This window comes from Oryzias latipes, chromosome 10, assembly GCF_053564925.1.
Source record: "Oryzias latipes strain Hd-rR chromosome 10, Olatipes_Hd-rR_3.1".
NCBI classification, from domain to species: domain Eukaryota; kingdom Metazoa; phylum Chordata; class Actinopteri; order Beloniformes; family Adrianichthyidae; genus Oryzias; species Oryzias latipes.
Window position 1 is genome coordinate 18,944,699 of NC_136246.1, and position 21,389 is coordinate 18,966,087.

The 21,389-nt window shown below is 42.9% G+C and overlaps 1 protein-coding gene across 1 annotated transcript in view; it reads left to right on the forward strand.

The window, feature by feature from the left end:
• The window catches only part of spock1 (SPARC (osteonectin), cwcv and kazal like domains proteoglycan 1), a 140,056-nt gene that overhangs the window by 85,376 nt on the left and 33,291 nt on the right, over positions 1-21,389 (forward strand). The window lies entirely within an intron of this gene.

Below are 21,389 nucleotides of genomic sequence, written 5' to 3' on the forward strand. Positions count from 1 at the left end.
ATTTGTATTTTCGTTTATGGGATATGTTATGCAGGTGTAGTAATTCATCTCTGTCATTACAGTGCTAGTGTTTATGTTTAATTAGAAAAGGAAGTTCTCTGCTTTGTATTGAGACTCTTGTGTTCTAAAAGCATATTTCAAAATAGTTTTTTCGCTCTTTGTATTAAACTGCTTCCCAGCACTTTGTAGTTGACTCAGAAAGTCCCTGCCTAATAGTTCTGCTCATACGCAGAATAATGTATGCTCTCAGTTTCAGAAGTTTTGGTCTGCAGTCAATCTTTTATTTTTCTTCCTCCAAGAATTTCCTCATAAAAGATCTTTTTTTTATGTGTTATTCTTTCAGCACTTAATTGTCACACCAAATATGGTGGAGTCCAACTAAATCAACATGGCCTCATTAAAATATAACTTGTTTTACTTCACTAAGCTCCTTTGAGATGATATGCTGGCTGAACTCTATAGCATGAGTCACCCATGTTGGTGTAATAACCATTTAAGGGTCGCATTTACTCAGGTCGCATCTGGATCAGCTCCAGGGTTTGTTTATACAGACAGTCCACATCATTTACTAAGTAAAAAGCCTAAACTGTGGTCTGGACCAAACAAGTGAGCCCTGGGAGGAATGTGGGTCTCAGTTCACTTGTAAATGAACTCTGATGTAATCCACTTCCAAGTGAAGGGACTATTCAGAAGACCGAACTGAGGGAGCGACCCAAAAGGAGGAAATTGCATTGGTGCCATGGATAACAAGTAAGGGGGAAGACTGTCCACTGCACAGTTTAAAGAAGCTTTAATTGTTAAAAAGTTAGGCAATAGCTTGACAGTAAGTGTGGTCTGACAAGGCAGAACACAGAACTGAACTCAGATGCAGAGTTCAAGTTTACTTTTAATTCTCGGATTCAAGAAGTTTGGCTAAGCTTTGACAAGTGAAGAAACATGCCAAACTGGTACTGGACAAAGGGAAGCTCAGGCTATAAATACATGAGGAGGGGAAGCACAGGTGGGAACGATCAGGGATGATGAGGCAGTCTCAGCTGTGGGGAAACAGACAAGGCCAGGAAGAGGAAGGTCTGAAACGAGAGGTGGGTTAAACCTTCAGAATAAAACAGGAAGTGTCACACGAGACAACACAAGTGACGGACAGAAACTTGACGAGACATGACATGGTCAGTGTGTACAGACATAATAATTATGGCCCGCAGCACTCACAGAGTGCAAGGACCATATTGTAACTGCTACGAGGGTCGACCCCCAAAAAGGTCCAAAACGTCAAAAAAACGCGTTAAAACGCCAAAAAATGGGGTCAAAAGTCGCCCAAAGCACACAACGACACGACAATTGTGTAACGCAACAAAAATAGACACACACACGCACAACACCAACGCAAAAACGACAAAATTGTAGTCGCAAAAATGACGACAAAAACACGAAAAAGCCAAAAAAAGCCCCAAAAAGCCCTCAAAGAACGGGTTTAAAGCCAAAAAGACATGCCCACCCTATAGTAAAAGACAGGCCGCATTGAAATACATAGGCCACCTGACTGCAAAAACTTCTATATTGTTTTTCGAATGTTTATTATTATTATTCTTGTTTCTAACGGATCCGTTGAGCTCAAATTTGACCCCCGCCACATACCCGAAAACTCACCAAAATTGGCACACACCTGGGATAAATTGAAAATGAATTTTCGGCAAAGAGAACGTCACCCCCCCGAAGTCGATGACATCACAGCGAGCGTTCCCGTAAAAAAAATGAATGGGCCGAAAATCGCTTATGGGGCCAAAAAAATTTTTTTTGAAATACAGTTACGAAACCCAAACACTTGTGTTGGAGATATCCCAAAGAAGTTCTGAAATTATTATGGGATGGCCACACGACTTACGGCTTGGCGGCCATTTTGTGGCAAACTCAGAGAAATGGCGATTTTCGTGTTTTTTCACAATATGGGAAAACGACACTTTTGTTCAAGCGATTTTCACGAAATTGCACACACATGCCACAAACACGATTCTACAACTACCAAAGAAGTTTTGTTGACCTTTGACCTTGGCAAGGGGCGGCCATCTTGGATTTTCAAAAAAAAGCACCTTTAGTAATGGATACCATCGAAAACTCGTCCTAGGGATTTTTATCGATCTTTTTGAAACTTCTCGGGCATCAATGGCTAGCTACTGTGGACAAAATGTTGGAATTAGAAGTTGTAGATTTTGAACGGCGTGCGCGTGGCGAATTCGCAACCGTCGCTATTTTAGCTAGCTCGCACATATTTTATCGGAATAGCCTGAAACTGAAATATGCGATACCCTGGCCCACACTGAACAAAACAATGTCACATACGACAAAATCGGTAAAGGAATGTGGCCGTGGTAAACAAAAAACGGTCGCAAAAAAAAGTGCTGACTCGGCAAAAAAATTTTTTTTTTGGATTTTATTTTTAAGAATCGGCTAACGAAACCCAGATAACTTTGTCGGGTATATCCACAGAAAGTTTTGAAATCATTACGTGATGGCGACACGACCTACGGTTTGGCGGCCATTTTGTGCCAAAATCTGCCATTTTGAGTTTTTCGCGTTTTTACACAATATGGAAAAATGAACTTTTTTTCGAGCGATTTTTACGAAATTTGACGCGCATGTCCCTAGCGTAAGTCTACAATCACCTCTGGAGTTTCATCAACCTTTGACCTCGGGAAAAGGCGGCCATCTTGAATTTTCTATAAAAAACACCTTTACCACCAGATTCAAACGTAAACTTGTCGTTGGAATTTTCATCGATCATCTCGAAACTTTTTGGGCATCAATGGCAAGCTACTGTGGAAAAAATGTTGGAATTAGAAGTTGTAGATTTTGAACGGTGTGCGCGTGGCAAGCTAGCAAAGTGGCGCACTGTTATAACTACCATGCATTTCAATACAATACAGTGAAAATTGAATGCATGCAATAATGCCTGAAACAGAATACATTGAAAAACACTGGATTTTAACCGCACCCCCCTTAGTACACACACCCCTCCCCCCTCAATATATACATCCCAACATAAACACACACACATGCACACACACACTCTCTCAAACACACATACACGCACACACATTTTGCAAGGAAGGTGGGACCTAGGACCATCTGTCCCCTGCCTCTTCCCTGGTGGGGGGTACGGGCCCCTTTGCAACGGCGGCTGTGTCCCCGGGGTGCTGGCTTCCTGGGCCCGGCGGTGCTCTCTCCGCGCGGTGGGGGGGTTCACATTACATCTGAGCCGGGGGTGTTCGTGTCCCTGGGGGGTGGGTTCTGGTCCTTGCTCCTGAGTGCTGGGCCCCGCCAAATTTCCAACTGTGGCCGAGCCTGGTCGGGCCATATTTACAACACCCCTTGTGGGCCCTCTTTTTTCCCCGGGGTTCCCCCCTCCTGGGCGGGGGCGGCGGGCCCCTGCCTCGCTCCTCCCTGGACCAACCGTTGGCCGGGCGGATGGCTGCCTGGAGTGCGGAGTGGGTCTCCCTTGGGGGGTCCTGGCCCGTACCTGGGGTTGGGGCGGGGGGATGCCCGGAACTCCTGGGTGGTGGTGGGGTGCTCGTCTGGGGCTGTGGGCATCCTTCTCCGGTGGGGCCCTGCGTTGGGTTCTCCCGGCGCGGCGGGGGGGCTGCTCTCCTGGTTGGGCTGGGGCGGCGCCCTCTTTCCCTCCGTGCCTCCCTGCTCTCTGGCTCTGGGGGCCTTGCGGCGGCCCTGCTGGCCCTGGCCTGGGTGGCGGGCTTGGTCGCCCGGGCGGCGGTTGTTCCCTGCCGGTTCCCGTGTGGTGTTGGGGGGAGTCCGGCTGCCGCTGCTGGTGCGGTGGGGGTCTTGGGGTGGGGATGGCTGGGCACTCTCCCTCCTTCTTTTCACGTTCCACCATCCATTTTAGAAGAACATAAACACTCACCTGAGCACAGGTGTCAGCTCAACAGACTGAATGACTGAAATATTTCACACTAGTTGGTTTTAAGGCATAAGTATGCGTGTGAACACTATCTGTTTTGTGTACATGTCGACAGGTGGACATTTTTGCAACTAACAAGTGTGTTTATAACATTTGAGTGTGTGTGTGGACAGGCTCCGCCCTTTTTTTTGTTTTTTTTTTACATTTGAACCTTACCATAATGATTAACAACCAGTAAACTTGTTGCTTTATGCTGCTTCATGGTCTTATCCCCCTTCCCCTCCTATTATCACCCCCTACCCCCCCTCTCTCTAACGTCCCTCTTTCTTCTTCCCCTCTTTCCTTTTCCGTCCGGTCCAACACCAAAGATTTTCAGACATGTTTGAAATTAATAAAGTTTGGCCTCAATTACAAAAGGGGTTTATTCAGACATACCTTTGGTTTGTCTGAAGATTAATAACCCCTCTTGTTAAAGTAAAATATGTCCAACCCAAGAGGCCCTCAGCTCTCATCTGTCTGCCTAGCTGTTGGACAGGACAAGTTAGAAAAAAAAAAAAAAAAAAAAAAAAAAAAAGAAAAACACTGGATATGGACATATAAGGAATGTGGGCGTGGTTAGCATAAAACCACTGTTGCTAAGGACAACAAAAAGTTTACTTTTACCGATTCGTCCGAAACTGACGTCAATCTGTTCGTCCTTCCGAGGGGACCAAAACATAAAATGGTTGCTATAGAGATAAAATCAACAGAAAAGCCGCCATTTTGGAAAAAGTGGGTTTTTTATCAACTTATGACATATAGCTCTCACCAATGGAGGAATGTGTTTTTCTGAGTCAGTTGATGATGCTGATCGCTATGCTAGCACTTTTAGCTATGTTAGCATAGCTAACATAGTGAGCATAATTAGCATTTTAGGTAATGTGTTTTTCTGAGTCAATTGATGATGCTGATCGCAATGCTAGCACTTTTAGCCACATTAGCATAGTTAGCATAGTTAGCATAATTAGCATTTTGAGCAATTTTGACTACCCTTTATCAACGTGGGCGGTGAGGACGGTGGTGCGTAGAGTTGGGCGTGGAAGGCGGGTTGCGTCTGCGGGCCATACAACGCCGCTTGCGGCTTTAATTCTTCTTCTTTCTTTCTTCCACTTTGACCTCAAATTTGACCCCCGCCACATACCCGAAAACTCACCAAAATTGGCACACACCTAGGATAAATTGAAAATGAATTTTCGGCAAAGAGTACGTCACCCCCCCCACGACGATGACATCACGGCGAGCGTTCCCGTAAAAAAAATGAATGGGCCGAAAATCGCTTATGGGGCCAAAAAAAAATATTTTGAAATACAGTTACGAAACCAAAATGCAGGTGTTGGAGATATCTTAAAAAAGTTATGAAATTATTATGGGATGACCACACGACCTACGGCTTGGCGGCCATTTTGTGGTGAACTCAGAGAAATGGCGATTTTCGTGTTTTTTCACAATATGGGAAAACGACGCTTTTGTTCAAGCGATTTTCACGAAATTGCACACACATGCCACAAACACGATTTTACAACTACCAAAGAAGTTTCGTTGACCTTTGACCTTGGGAAGGGGCGGCCATCTTGAATTTTCAGAAAAAAGCACCTTTAGTAACAGATACAAACGAAAACTCGTCCTAGGGATTTTTATCGATCTTTTTGAAACTTCTCGGGCATCAATGGCAAGCTACTGTGGACAAAATGTTGGAATTAGAAGTTGTAGAATTTGAAACGCGTGCGCGTGGCGAATTCGCAACCGACGCCATTTTAGCTAGCTCGCACATATTTTATCGGAATAGCCTGAAACTGAAATATGCGATACCCTGGCCCACACTGAACAAAATGATGTCACATACGACAAAATCGGTAAAGGAATGTGGCCGTGGTAAACAAAAAACAGTCGCAAAAAAAAGTGCTGACTCGGCAAAAAAAAATTTTTTCAGATTTTATTTTTAAGAATCGGCTAACGAAACCCAGATAACTTTGTCGGGTATATCCAAAGAAAGTTTTGAAATCATTACGTGAGGGCGACACGACCAAGGGTTTGGCGGCCATTTTGTGCCAAAATCTGCCATTTTGAGTTTTTCGCGTTTTTACACAATATGGAAAAATGAACTTTTTTTCGAGCGATTTTCACGAAATTTGACTTGCATGTCCCTAGCGTAAGTCTACAATCACCTCTGGAGTTTTTTCGACCTTTGACCTCGGGAAAAGGCGGCCATCTTGAATTTTCTATAAAAAACACCTTTACCACCAGATTAAAACGTAAACTTGTCGTTGGAATTTTCATCGATTGTCTCGAAACTTCTTGGGCATCAATGGCAAGCTACTGTGGAAAAAATGTTGGAATTAGAAGTTGTAGATTTTGAACGGCGTGCGCGTGGCGAGCTAGCAAAGTGGCGCACTGTTATAACTCCTATGTTTTTCAAATGACTACTGTGAAATTTGAATGCCTGCAATAATACCTGAAACTGCATACATTGAAAAACACTGGGTATGGACATATAAGGAATGTGGGCGTGGTTAGCATAAAACCACTGTTGCTAAGGACAACAAAAAGTTTACTTTTACCGATTTGTCCGAAACTGACATCATTCTGTTTATCCTCCCGAGGGGACCAAAACATAAAATGGTTGCTATAGAGCTAAAATAAACAAAAAAGCCGCCATTTTGGAAAAAGTGGGTTTTTTATCAACTTATGGCATATAGCTCTCACCAATGGAGGAATGTGTTTTTCTGAGTCAGTTGATGATGCTGATCGCTATGCTAGCACTTTTAGCTATGTTAGCATAGCTAGCATAGTTAGCATAATTAGCATTTTAGGTGATGTGTTTTTCTGAGTCAGTTAATGATGCTGATCGCTATGCTAGCACTTTTAGCCACATTAGCATAGCTAGCATAGTTAGCATAATTAGCATTTTAGGTAATGTGTTTTTCTGAGTCAGTTAATGATGCTGATCGCTATGTTAGCACTTTTAGCCACATTAGCATAGCTAGCATAGTTAGCATAATTAGCATTTTAGGTAATGTGTTTTTCTGAGTCAGTTGATGATGCTGATCGCTATGCTAGCACTTTTAGCCACATTAGCATAGCTAGCATAGTTAGCATAATTAGCATTTTAGGTAATGTGTTTTTCCGAGTCAGTTGATGATGCTGATCGCTATGCTAGCACTTTTAGCCACATTAGCATTGCTAGCATAGTTAGCATAATTAGCATTTTAGGTGATGTGTTTTTCTGTGTCAGTTGATGATGCTGATCGCTATGCTAGCACTTTTAGCCACATTAGCATAGTTAGCATAGTTAGCATAATTAGCAAATCCAGCTTTGACTAGCTTTTAATTTGCGGGCTGTGAGGGCGGTGAGGTCAGCGGTGGTGCGTAGAGTTGGGCGTGGAGGCGGTTTGCGTCTGCGGGCCATACAACGCCGCTTGCGGCTTTAATTATTATTATTATTATTCTTGTCCTCTAACGGCGTCTTTGAGCTTAAATTTGACCCCCGCCACATACCCGAAAACTCACCAAAATTGGCACACACCTGGGATAAATTGAAACTGAATTTTCGGCAAAGAGAACGTCACCCCCCCCACGATGATGACATCACGGCAAGCGTTCCCGTAAAAAAAATGAATGGGCCGAAAATCGCTTATGGGGCCAAAAAAAAATATTTTGAAATACAGTTACGAAACCAAAACACGCGTGTTGGAGATATCCCAAAGAAGTTATGAAATCATTATGGGATGGCCACACGACCTACGGCTTGGCGGCCATTTTGTGGCGAACTCAGGGAAATGGCGATTTTCGTGTTTTTTCACAATATGGGAAAACAACACTTTTGTTCAAGCGATTTTCACGAAATTGAATACACGTGCCACTAACACGATTCTACAACTGCCAAAAAAGTTTCGTTGACCTTTGACCTTGGCAAGGGGCGGCCATCTTGGATTTTCGAAAAAAAGCACCTTTAGTAACAGATACAAACGAAAACTCGTCCTAGGGATTTTTTTCGATCTTTTTGAAACTTCTCGGGCATCAATGGCAAGCTACTGTGGACAAAATGTTGGAATTAGAAGTTGTAGAATTTGAAACGCGTGCGCGTGGCGAATTCGCAACCGTCGCCATTTTAGCTAGCTTGCACATATTTTATCGGAATAGCCTGAAACTAAAATATGCGATACCCTAGCCCACACTGAACAAAACGATGTCACATACGACAAAATCGATAAAGGAATGTGGCCGTGGTAAACAAAAAACGATCGCAAAAAAAAGTGCTGATTCGGCAAAAAAAAAATTTTTCGGATTTTATTTTTAAGAATCGGCTAACGAAACCCAGACAAATTTGTCGGGTATATCCAAAGAAAGTTTTGAAATCATTACGTGATGGCGACACGACCTATGGTTTTGCGGCCATTTTGTGCCAAAATCTGCCATTTTGAGTTTTTCGCGTTTTTACACAATATGGAAAAATGAACTTTTTTTCGAGCGATTTTCACGAAATTTGACGCGCATGTCCCTAGCGTAAGTCTACAATTACCTCTGGAGTTTCGTCGACCTTTGACCTCGGAAAAAGGCGGCCATCTTGAATTTTCTATAAAAAACACCTTTACCACTGGATTCAAACGTAAACTTGTCGTTGGAATTTTCATCGATCGTCACGAAACCTTTTGGGCATCAATGGCAAGCTACTGTGGAAAAAATGTTGGAATTAGAAGTTGTAGATTTTGAACGGCGTGTGCGTGGCAAGCTAGCAAAGTGGCGCACTGTTATAACTCCCATGCATTTCAATACAATACAGTGAAAATTGAATGCATGCATTAATGCCTGAATCAGAATACATTGAAAAACACTGGATATGGACATATAAGGAATGTGGGCGTGGTTAGCATAAAACCACTGTTGCTAAGGACAACAAAAAGTTTACTTTTACCGATTTGTCCGAAACTGACGTCAATCTGTTCGTCCTCCCATGGGGACCAAAACATAAAATGGTTGCTATGGAGATAAAATCAACAGAAAAGCCGCCATTTTGGAAAAAGTGGGTTTTTTTTATCAACTTATGACATATAGCTCTCACCAATGGAGGAATGTGTTTTTCTGAGTCAGTTGATGATGCTGATCGCTATGCTAGCACTTTTAGCCACATTAGCATAGCTAGCATAGTTAGCATGATTAGCATTTTAGGTAATGTGTTTTTCTGAGTCAGTTAATGATGCTGATCGCTATGCTAGCACTTTTAGCCACATTGGCATAGCTAGCATAGTTAGCATAATTAGCATATGCAGTTTTGACTAGCCTTCATCAAAAGTGGGCAGTGAGGGCGGTGAGGGCGGTGAGGGCGGTGAGGGCGGTGGTGCGAAGAGTTGGGCGTGGAAGGCGTGGAAGGCGGGTAGCGCCTGCGGGCCATACAACGCCGCTTGCGGCTTTAATTAAATCTCGTTTTTGTTTTTCTTCGTTTCTATTCAGATACTATTCATGACCAAAGCTGCCCCCAAATGATTAGCTTTTGGAAGTTCATGAATCGCTTTGGCTGTCTGGTTCATTGTAATTGCTTAAGTGCTAAATGTTCAATCACAGTAAAGTAAATCAAGCTCTAAAACTTATCAGCATCTTTTTTTAAAACTAACCAAGTGTTCCAGATTACCCTAGTCACCACATTTCAATTTCGGTCATGTTTGTCGGTGCTCGTATGAAGTGATAAAACAAGAGAAAACGTCTCAAGGGGTTATTGTTTTCACCGGAGTGCCCCAGAGCTTAGTGTTAGGGTCCTTTTTTTTTTTTTACTACAACCACCTTGGTTTCATCAATATTTGCATCCGTCTATGCAGGTTATTTACAGCTTCACTTTTTTATAGGATCAAACAAGGCCCTGGTGAAATCAGAGGTTTTCCATTTTAATTTTCATCATTTCAAAGGAATGCATTATATGTTGCTATGTTTGGCCATCTGAACATTTATTGTCAGAGTACCAGACTAGTTGAACACAAAAATTTATATTTGTGCAAAACATGGAATTGGACACAAGCTGCAGTGGCAGTCAGTGTGGTTGCTCATTGCAGAATGTGGAAAACAAGTTATGCTTCAGCAAGAGTCATTTGAACGTTAGAGTTTGGGAGCAAAAAAGTAAATACTTAACCAAACAGTAACTCAAAATGCAAATTTAAATTACACAAAGCGTGACAGCCTCCGCATATTTTTCTTTGTCTGTTTGGTTAAAATCATTTTAGCATGTTTTGCTCGAATTAAACTCCAAGAATTTGTTATTTTCTGTCAAGTCGGATGCAAACATTAGAACAGAATAATGAAAAGACAACTGTTTACTTTTAGGCTAAGTGCAATTTGTTTTTGTGTTTTCTGGCATCTTGTCATTGTGGCAACTAAAAATAATACAGTGAATTTTCTGTTTAGATAATAAGGGGAGTACACTTCATTATACTTTTACTGAATTAGTTTTTATATGTATTCACATTAACAGTCAATTCTGAGCTCTTTGGCAAAGTGAAAAAACTGGAAAAAGCTATTAATAATGGAGTTAAGTACAATCCAGTTGCATCCAATTAACAGTGCATTCCAGGTTTCATTAAATTATTTTAAGGAAATAAATAATCAAGTTCAATTTTTTTGTATAACCTATTACATTTGGCTGGTAGAATCGTGGAAAAACACGTCTGTGTTTAATGCATTAATTTTCTACTCTGATCTGGCATCTAATAAAATTATTCTTTTATTCTTGAGTAATCTTTTTTTGTTAGACTATATACTCCATGCACTTTTTATGTATTACAATCATTTTTATTTTGGTAATTTTATTTACATTATTTCTTAAGAGAAGCCTCTAAAAGAGTAGAAACATCAGGGAAATTATGAAAAATGAAATACAAGGGAAACACAACTACAATTTAACAAGGTCTTACTCATTCACAATTATGGACACATACATGCTTGAACTTTAAAATAATAAATGCCACACATTGAATAACATTTAATAATCTCTGACACTGGGAGGGAAGTAGAAGCCAGGTCTGTTAGCTAAAAATTTCATGCTGTACTCTGTCACAGTGACCTTCACCAAAACAGAATAAAAGCTTGGACTTTCCCTCTCTTTCATCAACATATGGCTGGTTAAATGTCTTGGGATGTTTGGTTTTTAAGATAGACAAGAAACTACTTAACATTATTCAAGTGTATCAGGGGCAACAGAGGGCAAAGTTAGAAGGAATACATCAAATAAAATGTGTGTGTTGCTGCCGGTCTTTTTCTTCTTACCCCCCTTTATTAACATATAATACAGTAACTACACTCTCACCCACTTTTCTTTTGTAATAAATATTTTTTGTATATCATTCTTTGTGTGACAACCAAAACTTAATAATAAAAAGTGGTATTTTAGATATAACTGTAGAAAGAAGACTATTGTAAGAATCACAGCTGATAAAATGTAGCATGTCATATAGTTGGCCAGACTTTAGGATTCAAAATGTTTATTTTATGTCTTTATCTGTGTCTGGTAAAAATTAAATCAGAGACCAGAATACAAGTGAGGTAAGCCTAGTGGTTGTTAGAATGAGTGGTATTTTTCTATATGAACTTTGAGATTTTATGCATGTTTGACTCATAAGGCACTCTTTGGAGCATCTAATTTTTCTCTTTGTTCCAAACACATTGGATATTATCTCATCATCAGTAAAAGGGTGTAAAATGTTAAACAGTGTGTAATTCCATAATCACCTAATTGGACCATTTGGAATAAAGTGGGTATTTGTGATACTATGTTATTACTATAATAATCAAAATAAGCAAGTACAGAACTACCTTTCCCACTACCACCACCATCTCAAAAGGTGCGAGATGCTCCTCTAAAATAAATTGGTCAGTTCGATTTTATTTTTGTCTAAGTTCATAAAAGATTCGTTCTCTTTAAACTGAAAAATTTGTTTTTAAAATAGATTCTTAGAAAGATGATTATGTGTTTTCCTACTCTGGACTGTCACATTACAAAAGTATTACTTTTTTAGTGGCAACAATGCATGATTCTTAGGTCCTTAAAACAATTTTTTATTCTTTTGTAACACTGCAGTTTCAGAACAAAGGTGCAACCTTGACTCTCTTGATGTTAACTGACACATCCCCCTCAATGGCACATTATTCCTGTCTTTGTATTAAAGTCCCTCAAATAGGATGTGACAGAGCACGATTAGTTGGAGAAACAGAAATGCAGCTAATAATTTCCCCTATAATGCCTCTAAATTGTTTTAACACGAGTGCTGCATGGACTTTGCAAAACTTGCCTGTGGTGCACATTCATGTTGCATTAAATTATCATTAAATTTGAGAAAGGTTTTTACACTTTCAATGTAAAAGCCTTGTAAAGGAGGATATGGGATCAAAAACTGTTCGTGGGTGACACCACTCTCGAACCAGGAGTGTCGGCCAGAACACTACTTCAAGGCCTGGATGAGGCTGTTTCTGTTAGTGGGTGCGTGGAATAAATGACAGCAGGCAGGAGGGTGGCTTCAATAATTATAATCCACGCTTCAGGCTTTACATCCTTTGACTTGACATACAGTGGCAGGTAAATTTCCATAGGTGGATGAACACAGGTAGGTGTGTGTGTGTGGTCTCTAATAAACACAAACACAAATATAAACTTAATATGCAACTTAAATCACATAAAAAGAACAAAGAAGTCATGAGCGCCCACGTGCGCTTTATGCTCATTATTGACTAATTAACGCTTATTTAGCTGTGCACTACGTAAACATGCTGAATATTTGAACCAAATTACTCCAAGTAACATATATTAACATAAACTTACTTTGTCATCAACGCACACTAAACTTCCAAGAAAAACTTCATTTCAACCTGCCACGCAGCGGCACTCTCACACGCACGGAGGAAAACAGACAGGCAGGTGCCGTGCAGCAACACGATGACGTCATCACTCTTTTAATGAGCATGCGTCTAACTCTAAACAGAACTTAAAGGGACAGGAACGTATTTTAACCATAAGTATCTGAGTCTTTTGTACAGCCGCCCCCAAAGGTGCGCAGTACGTTTGCTCCAACAAAAGACAACTAAGGAGCAAAGTAAAAATCTTACAAAGTCCCTTTAGAGTCTTTCGCAGGGAGCTCAGGTAAGGAGATTAGGCGGGCAACAGGTCGAGTGTAGGTCCTGTCCTTCACTTTCACGTCAGCTGACCTGACACACCCATCTAGGCTATGGTGCACCTTGATGACATGCCCAATAGGCCACAGTGCCCTTGGGAGCTGGGGATCCACGATCATGGTGACTGAGCCTTCCGTTATTGGGTCTGTTAAGGACTGCCACTTCTGACGTATTTGAAGTCCGGGAAGGTACAACTTGATGAAGCGGGTCCAGAAGTGGTCTGCAAGCACCTGCGTATGCTTCCACCGTCTTCGGCTCAGGAGCTCATTCTTTTCGTATACCACTTGTGGCAGTGCTCCGTCGGGCCGCCCCATCAGAAGACAATTAGGGGTCACGGGATCGGGGTCACTAACATCAGCAGACACATAGCCCAAAGGTTTTGAGTTCAGAATATTCTCCACTTCGATCAACACTGTTCGGAGCACTTCTTCTTGAACGGGCTGTGCTCCAACTGTGATGTACAGCGCTGTCTTAACAGATCTGATCTCCCTTTCCCAAACTCCTCCAAAGTGAGGAGAAGCAGGAGGGTTGAAATGGAACTGAATCTTGCTTGGGGCTAAGAGTCGCTGGAGGTCTGGAGACATAGCAGCAAATGCCTCATTCAACTCTCTCTCTCCTCCTTTGAAATTAGTTCCCTGATCCGAGTACAGCTCTGCCGGGGTTCCTCTTCGTGCAGCAAACCTTCGGAAAGCCATTAAAAATGAGTCTGTGTCCAGGGAACTCAGAACATCCAGGTGCACAGCTCTTACGGTGAGGCATTTAAATATGATCCCCCATCGTTTCTCAGATCGGCGTCCTATCTTGATGTTGAATGGTCCAAAGCAGTCAACTCCTGTAGAGTAGAAAGCAGGCTTGAAGAGACGGAGACGAGCTAGTGGCAAGTCAGCCATTTTCGGAACCGATGGCTTTGCTCTCCATCTTTGACACTCTGTGCAGGTTCTCTGGAGTTTCCGAATTACTTCCCTGCCTCGTAGAATCCAGTATTTGCGTCGAATTTCAGCAAATACACGCTCTGGACCTGGGTGCCTAAGCTCATTGTCATAGTTTCTGATGAGCAGATGAGTGAATGGATGTGAAGGGTCAAGCACCACTGGATGGAGAGTATCATAAGCCAGGGTTTCTGAGCGACGAAGACGGCCACCAACTATGATTAGCTGCCCAGTCTCATCTAACTCAGGGGACAGAGTTAGCAAGCGACTACTGCGTGGGATATCCTTGCCTGCCTTTAGAAGCTTTAGCTCACTGGGGAAGCTATCCTCTTGAATGCACTTGAGTAAAAACAACTCGGCTTGACGATAATCCTCAGCATTTAACGAAGTGTCCTCTTTGGCCGCCCCATGCAGCTTCTCTGCTGTAGTACGGAGCAACTCCTGCCAGGAGTTACTTTGGCTGAGCTCACTCATCCTAGGACTTGCAGGTGTAGCTGACATCCCACAGAAAGTAGTCTTCCTGAGCTCATCAGTGGTTGGAGCATTTATCTCATTAGCTGCTGGAATTGTTGGCCATGTGTCTGGATGCATGTGGAGGAAGGGGGGTCCAAAACTCCATCTGTTGGCTTTGCTGAGATCTTGCATGGTCTTGCCTCTGGTAATATCATCTGCAGGGTTTTGAGCAGAGTCTACATAACGCCACTGATGATGTTGGGTTAGCTCTTGGATTTCCGCTACACGTGTGCCAACAAAGATCTTAAAGCGACAAGACTCTGACTGCAACCAGGTCAGCACAGTTGTTGAATCTGTCCACAAGAAAATGGCTGTGATTGGCAACGTGAGCTCATCCTCGAGCAGTTTGGCAAGCTGTGCTCCTGTTTGGGCAGCGCAGAGCTCCAACCTGGGAACTGAATGAAGCCGTTTTGGGGCTACTCTGGAGCGGGCCATCACAAAGGCAAGGTGAGTGTGATTGTCTTCACAGACCGTCCTGAGGTATGCCACTGCTCCATAAGCCAACTCGGAGGCATCACAGAACACATGCAACTCTCGTCTTGCTACTGACGCAGCTTCACCTGCAGGTAGGTATGGACGGCTGAAGACAATCTGAGGGAGGAATTGTAACTCAGCCTCCCATGTCTTCCATTGCTGCAGGAGGTCAGGTGGTAGCTGGGGGTCATCCCAGCCTCTTTGTTTATCCCACAAATACCTGACTAGGATTTTGGCCCTCGTGGTGTAAGGCAAAATGAACCCCAATGGATCGTACTGACTAGCAAGTACTCTGTAAATGTTGCGGAGTGTGGGAGCACCATACTGGACTGGGCGATGTTTGTAGCCAAGCATATCAGTGGCAAAGTGCCAACTGAGACCCAGGGTTGATTCAGGACTGTCCGTCCTGTCTTGCGTTAACCAAAGTTCTGCACTACTGGAACGATCTTCCTCTGGAAGGTGGCTAATGACCTCCGGAACGTTGCTAGCCCATTGTCTGAGGACAAAACCAGCCGAGGACAAAAGAGCTCGGAGCTCGTTGACAAGATCTCTGGCTTCTGTTGTTGTTGGTAGGCTTTGAAGACAGTTATCAACGTAGAAACTTCTCTCAATGGAGGTTCTCACCTTGTCTTCTGGCATGCAGTGATCCTTTACATGACGCCACAGTGCATACGTAGCACAACACGGACTGCATGTGGTGCCGAAGGGCAGTACTTGCCATTCATATACTGCTGGTGGTTCATCAAGGTCCAGGTTGCGCCACAGAAAACGGAGTAAAGGGCGGTCTTCAGGAAGAAGGCGAACTTGATGGAACATGCCCTTTATGTCACCACTAATGGCTACTGCATGCTCACGGAACCTAAGAAGAACTCCAAGAAGAGAGGCGCCCAAAGTGGGGCCAGGCAGTAGATACTCATTCAAAGTCTGGCCTTGGTAACTGAAAGAGCAGTTAAACACGAGACGGTGCTTACCGTTGTGACTGACAAGGTGATGTGGTATGTACCAAGCCTCCTTTACGTCACTCAATTCTGACTCTTCAACTTTGGCAACATATCCAGCTTGAATGAGTTTCTCCATCTCTGCTGAGTAGATCTCAGCCTTTTCCGAGTCCTTCAGGAGTCTTCGCTCAATAGCTCTCAGGCTTGGCTTCACAGCATCAGGGGTTATTTGCAGGCATGGCATATCTTTCTTTCTGAGCAGAGGAGTAGCATAACGAGATACTCCACTGACCTCCACCCTTGTTGTTCTGGCCTCAAGCATCTCAACAGCGAAATGGTCTTGCTTGGAGCGAGTCACTATTTTGTCTATCCTGAGGGGGATGGTGTCAGTTTGCCACAATTTCTCCACATGCTTCATCAGCTCACTCATTTGGGGTGGAATGGAGGTCAAGAGGCACTGCTGTGATCTGTTGAACTGACAAACCACATTGGAGGGGCCTTGCAGTGTCCAGCCTAACCTGGTGTGGATTGCAGCTGGTCCACCAGGAGGTCCCAGCCTAACAGCCTCAATAGGAGTGAGAAGGTGTGGATGGTCGCTACCTATTAACAGCAACGGTTGGATCTTCTTGAAGGGCTGAATAGTTAGTCCCCTCAGGTGTTTGTACTTCTTCTGTAGTGACTCGATCGGGTATGTATGATCAGCGAGATCAATGTGGGAGGCCGTGAAGGCATTCCTGATCTGGTACTTAGTCTTGGGATTAGCCTTTGGTGAAATGGTAAAGGATATACAGGAGCCTCTCATATTCTGTATATCTTGCCTGATTGTGCGTAGAGGAAGGGTCTCTGGGTCACCTTCAAGCCGCAATTGCTGGGCGGCACTGGGTAGAAGCATAGTCCTTTCAGACCCATCATCTAGGATAGCATATGTATCTAGAATCTGACCCTTGTTGCGGATGAGAACTGGAACAACTTTGAGAAGAACACGACTGTTTGCTGTTGGCCGGTCGAGATATAAAACCCCAGTGCATTTCTCACCTCCATCTTGTGGTTGGCGTGCTGTGGTCTCTGAAGACCTCTTAGATGGACTTGTGTTGACATCATGGAGAACCTTTAAGTGACGACCTTGGCATAAGCTGCAAAGCTTCTTCAGGGTGCATTCTGCAGCACGATGAGAGCGGACACAGCGCCAGCACCTATGGTTGATTTTGATCCATTCAGTTAGCTGCTCCTTTGACAGTCCACTGATTGCTGTACACTGACTTAAGTGATGATCTCTGTTGTCACAGTAAGCACAATATGGTGGGGGATTCTTTTGTAGGACGCCGCTTGGTGATTTAAGTGATTGAGTTTTGGTTTCTGCTCCATGAAACACTGCAGTGGAACGTCTACCGGATGGCCCCTCAGGGTTCCGACCCTGTGGTTTATCTCTTACTCCTCTTGATGGTAGTTGGCCGTCAAAGTCTTGACACCAAGACTCGTACTTCAACCAGCTGGCTAAGTCTGCAAGGGTATATCTTTGGTCAGGGCGGTTGAACATGCACCTGCGGAACTCTGCTCGATGTTCAGGGGGTAACTTACTAAGTAGCTGGGCTACATGAGAGCCGCACCGCAGCTCCACATCCCCATCAGGGCCAAGTGTCTTTAACATTCCCACCAGCGATTGAACCTGGAGGGAAAACCTCTCAAAGGCAACAGCGTCACCTCGCCTGACGTCAGGGGAATTCATCACTTCAGCTATTCTCTTTAATGCAAGCTGATGAGGTTGACCGAACTTCTCGTTTAAAGTTCTCATGGTGTCTGTGAATGGTGTTGGTGAATAGATGTAAGCCTCAGCCACCAGCTTAGCATCTTCCAACTTCAAGTGATTAATCAGCACCTGGTACTTGAACAGCTCCGTACTGTCAGGAGGGAGTAAATTCTCCAACGCCATCTTCAGGTGGGCGAACTCTCCAGGGTCTCGGTTGACGAGGTTTGGGATTGATGGACGAGGTCCATGGTAAGTTGCATCCAAGCTTGAACTCCGACCATACAACTGACTGGGTGCAGGGGGACGGTTAGAACCAGAACTAGCCTGAAAGATGACATTTGGGGAATCCACATGCTTGTGATAAGGTGTTGATGCTAACCTGATGGGCGATGGAGATGCTGGGAAGGGATCTTCACCATAGTTATGTTGTGTTGGCACAGCATAACGTTTGTGCCAATTAGTCTCTGGAGGTCTTAAATCTGTGTCATTTGGGGGTTGCCTAGTCAACAATGGCTGACTTTGCGGAGTTGAGAGCGCTTGGCTGCGCAAAATCTGAAGCTCTCTCATCATTTTATCAAGTCGCTCCAGCATAGGTGAGTGAGTTTCTACCTGCTCCTTTTTCTCACAAACTGGAGGTGGGGGTGCTGGCCAATCTTCTTCTTTAACATTTTCCACCTTTCCTAGTGGATCGGCATATGTTCTTTGGGTTGATTGGCAGGGTGGAGCAGTATTAGCAGAGTCCATCATCCTTAAAATGTCCCGTTGCATTGCACACATGTCTTCAAAATCCGCAGCCATCCGAATGTGTGATTGCTGAAGGAGGAGCCTTTCCTGACGGATCTCCTCAAGCTCAGGGTTTGTAGAAATAGACTGCCGTGGCTTCGGTGAAAGATCATATTGAAGAAGGGTTTGGTCTCTCAGCCGGTCATGCATAGGACTAAGGGGTGGCTTTTGGACCACTAGGTTTTCTCGCTCATGCCACAGTCTCTGAATCTCATATCTGGGGTCTATCTCTGATGCAACTGAATGTCCGTCTGAGGTCTCACTGGCTGCTTCAGGTGAATGGGTCAAATGTTCTCCTGTCTCATGTCCATGGAAGGTTGGATCTGTGAAATCCACCACATACTCTTCAAATCGAAGAGGGGGACGAACTACGCGTCGGGGACGTGCACCACTTGCTTCATAGTTCAGAGCTTCATCCATCTTAACTGGTTAAGGGCAGTGTCCTCAGGCTCGAAGGACCAAAATGTAAAGGAGGATATGGGATCAAAAACTGTTCGTGGGTGACACCACTCTCGAACCAGGAGTGTCGGCCAGAACACTACTTCAAGGCCTGGATGAGGCTGTTTCTGTTAGTGGGTGCGTGGAATAAATGACAGCAGGCAGGAGGGTGGCTTCAATAATTATAATCCACGCTTCAGGCTTTACATCCTTTGACTTGACATACAGTGGCAGGTAAATTTCCATAGGTGGATGAACACAGGTAGGTGTGTGTGTGTGGTCTCTAATAAACACAAACACAAATATAAACTTAATATGCAACTTAAATCACATAAAAAGAACAAAGAAGTCATGAGCGCCCACGTGCGCTTTATGCTCATTATTGACTAATTAACGCTTATTTAGCTGTGCACTACGTAAACATGCTGAATATTTGAACCAAATTACTCCAAGTAACATATATTAACATAAACTTACTTTGTCATCAACGCACACTAAACTTCCAAGAAAAACTTCTTCATTTCAACCTGCCACGCAGCGGCACTCTCACACGCACGGAGGAAAACAGACAGGCAGGTGCCGTGCAGCAACACGATGACGTCATCACTCTTTTAATGAGCATGCGTCTAACTCTAAACAGAACTTAAAGGGACAGGAACGTATTTTAACCATAAGTATCTGAGTCTTTTGTACAAGCCTCTCCAATTATTCACCATAGTTTTGGTAATTTGGTAATTTCTTACATTTTCTGATAACCATTTGGAAATTGGTTAATGTTAAGTTCGACATACCTGCAATAACCATCGCTAAAAATGAATTCACCAATTCAAGACAATTAAATTAGGTCACAACAAAACTTATAAATTCAATTCAAATGTTGTCACAAGATGTTTTGACCTAAAGTAATTGATGCCTTAACCATAATGGTCTAAAGGTATTTTCTTGATGCTCTTCATTGTTTATAACGATTTTTAAAATTGTTAACACTTTCAAGGGGTATAGTTATTCCTGAGACGGTAACCTTCAGCATTTTTCACCAGATAAATCCTGCTGCAGTCCTTTAATTAATCTGTACCACTTTGCTTTTAGGCCACTGTCAAAGAATGCTTGATTGATGACTTGCATGGCTTCCTTTTAAATTTGCTACTGGCAAAACATCCTCATTTTAGAATTCTCTCCATGTGAATAGATTGATAATTGTTGCATGTCACTGATGAACAGAACGAATTATAACTGATAATGCATAGGTTCTTTCTGTGAGTATTTTCCTCCCGTAAGCTATTGTGCTTTCTTCTGACATGCAGACTGTAATAGCCTGTTTATCTTCTCCATTTTTCAATTACATTCTCAATAATACGATTTGCTTAAGTTTTCAATAATTAATTTTCTTTATGCTGAATGTGTTCCTCCCAGAGGCCTTGTCTGTTCTTCTCTCCCTCCATCGTCCCTTGCTGACGTCCATCGCTCTAGTGGTTCTCTCCAGGCCAAACAGTCAGACCCCGAGAGGCTTCACGAAGCGTAAAGTGGAGACAATTTTAATCTCTATCTCATCTGTTTGTCTTTCAGTTGCCTTTTTCTAGACTGTAGGGATTACTTTATAAAACACCACAGCGGCCCCCCCACAATGTGAAAAGGAAAAAAAATCACTTTCCTTACTGATTTTTTTCTTTTTTTCATTGCTTCTCTTTACACTTTGGGGATTCATTTAAAAAAACACATTTTTAATTTGTTTATCAAAGCTTGAAAGTAAATCTCATATTTCTAAAAACAGTTACAAACGCGTCCTTTGGGAACAGCCGTTCAAGCTGTTGCTGAGTTTATACAGACCTGCTTATTTGCTCTAAGACAAAATAGCAGGGGAGAGTAAATAACGCGAGAGAGGTGGAACAGATTGTGGATAAAAGAGCACATACCACCACATGCACAGGTCACTAAAACGACCTATTGACCCGTGTGCAGCTTTGCAGCAATTAATTTAAGGTCCATGTCTGTTCTTTAGCTGGGCTTGCACGCAATTTAGTCTGTGCTATTGGAGTCAGACTATCTTTATTATCCAATCACTGTGTCTTATCCTGGCGTCTGTCCAGCAATAGAGGACACAATACGAGTGTTTTGTCCTACACCCTTTACAGCAGCATTTTACAGTCAATTTTGCATTTTATTTTAAGGACGAGGCTGGAAATAAGAGGGTACACAAAACTATCTTTGCTTTATTAGTTACCCTGAGTTACACCACTATTTTTTAATAAATCATTGTTCATAGTTACTACAAATATTTAGTTGTAGTTAATACTATAATGTTAATACTGTCTAGTTTTAATATAGTATTAACATTATAGTAAGTATCAGAGGCTTTTCTGAATGCACTCTGTGCATAAACCTTTTGATGTACTGACATGTTTTTTTTGTTGTTGTTTTTTGTTTTTTTACAGTATATTGAACAAAATGAAGAAAGCCCTGGAAAATGCATATGA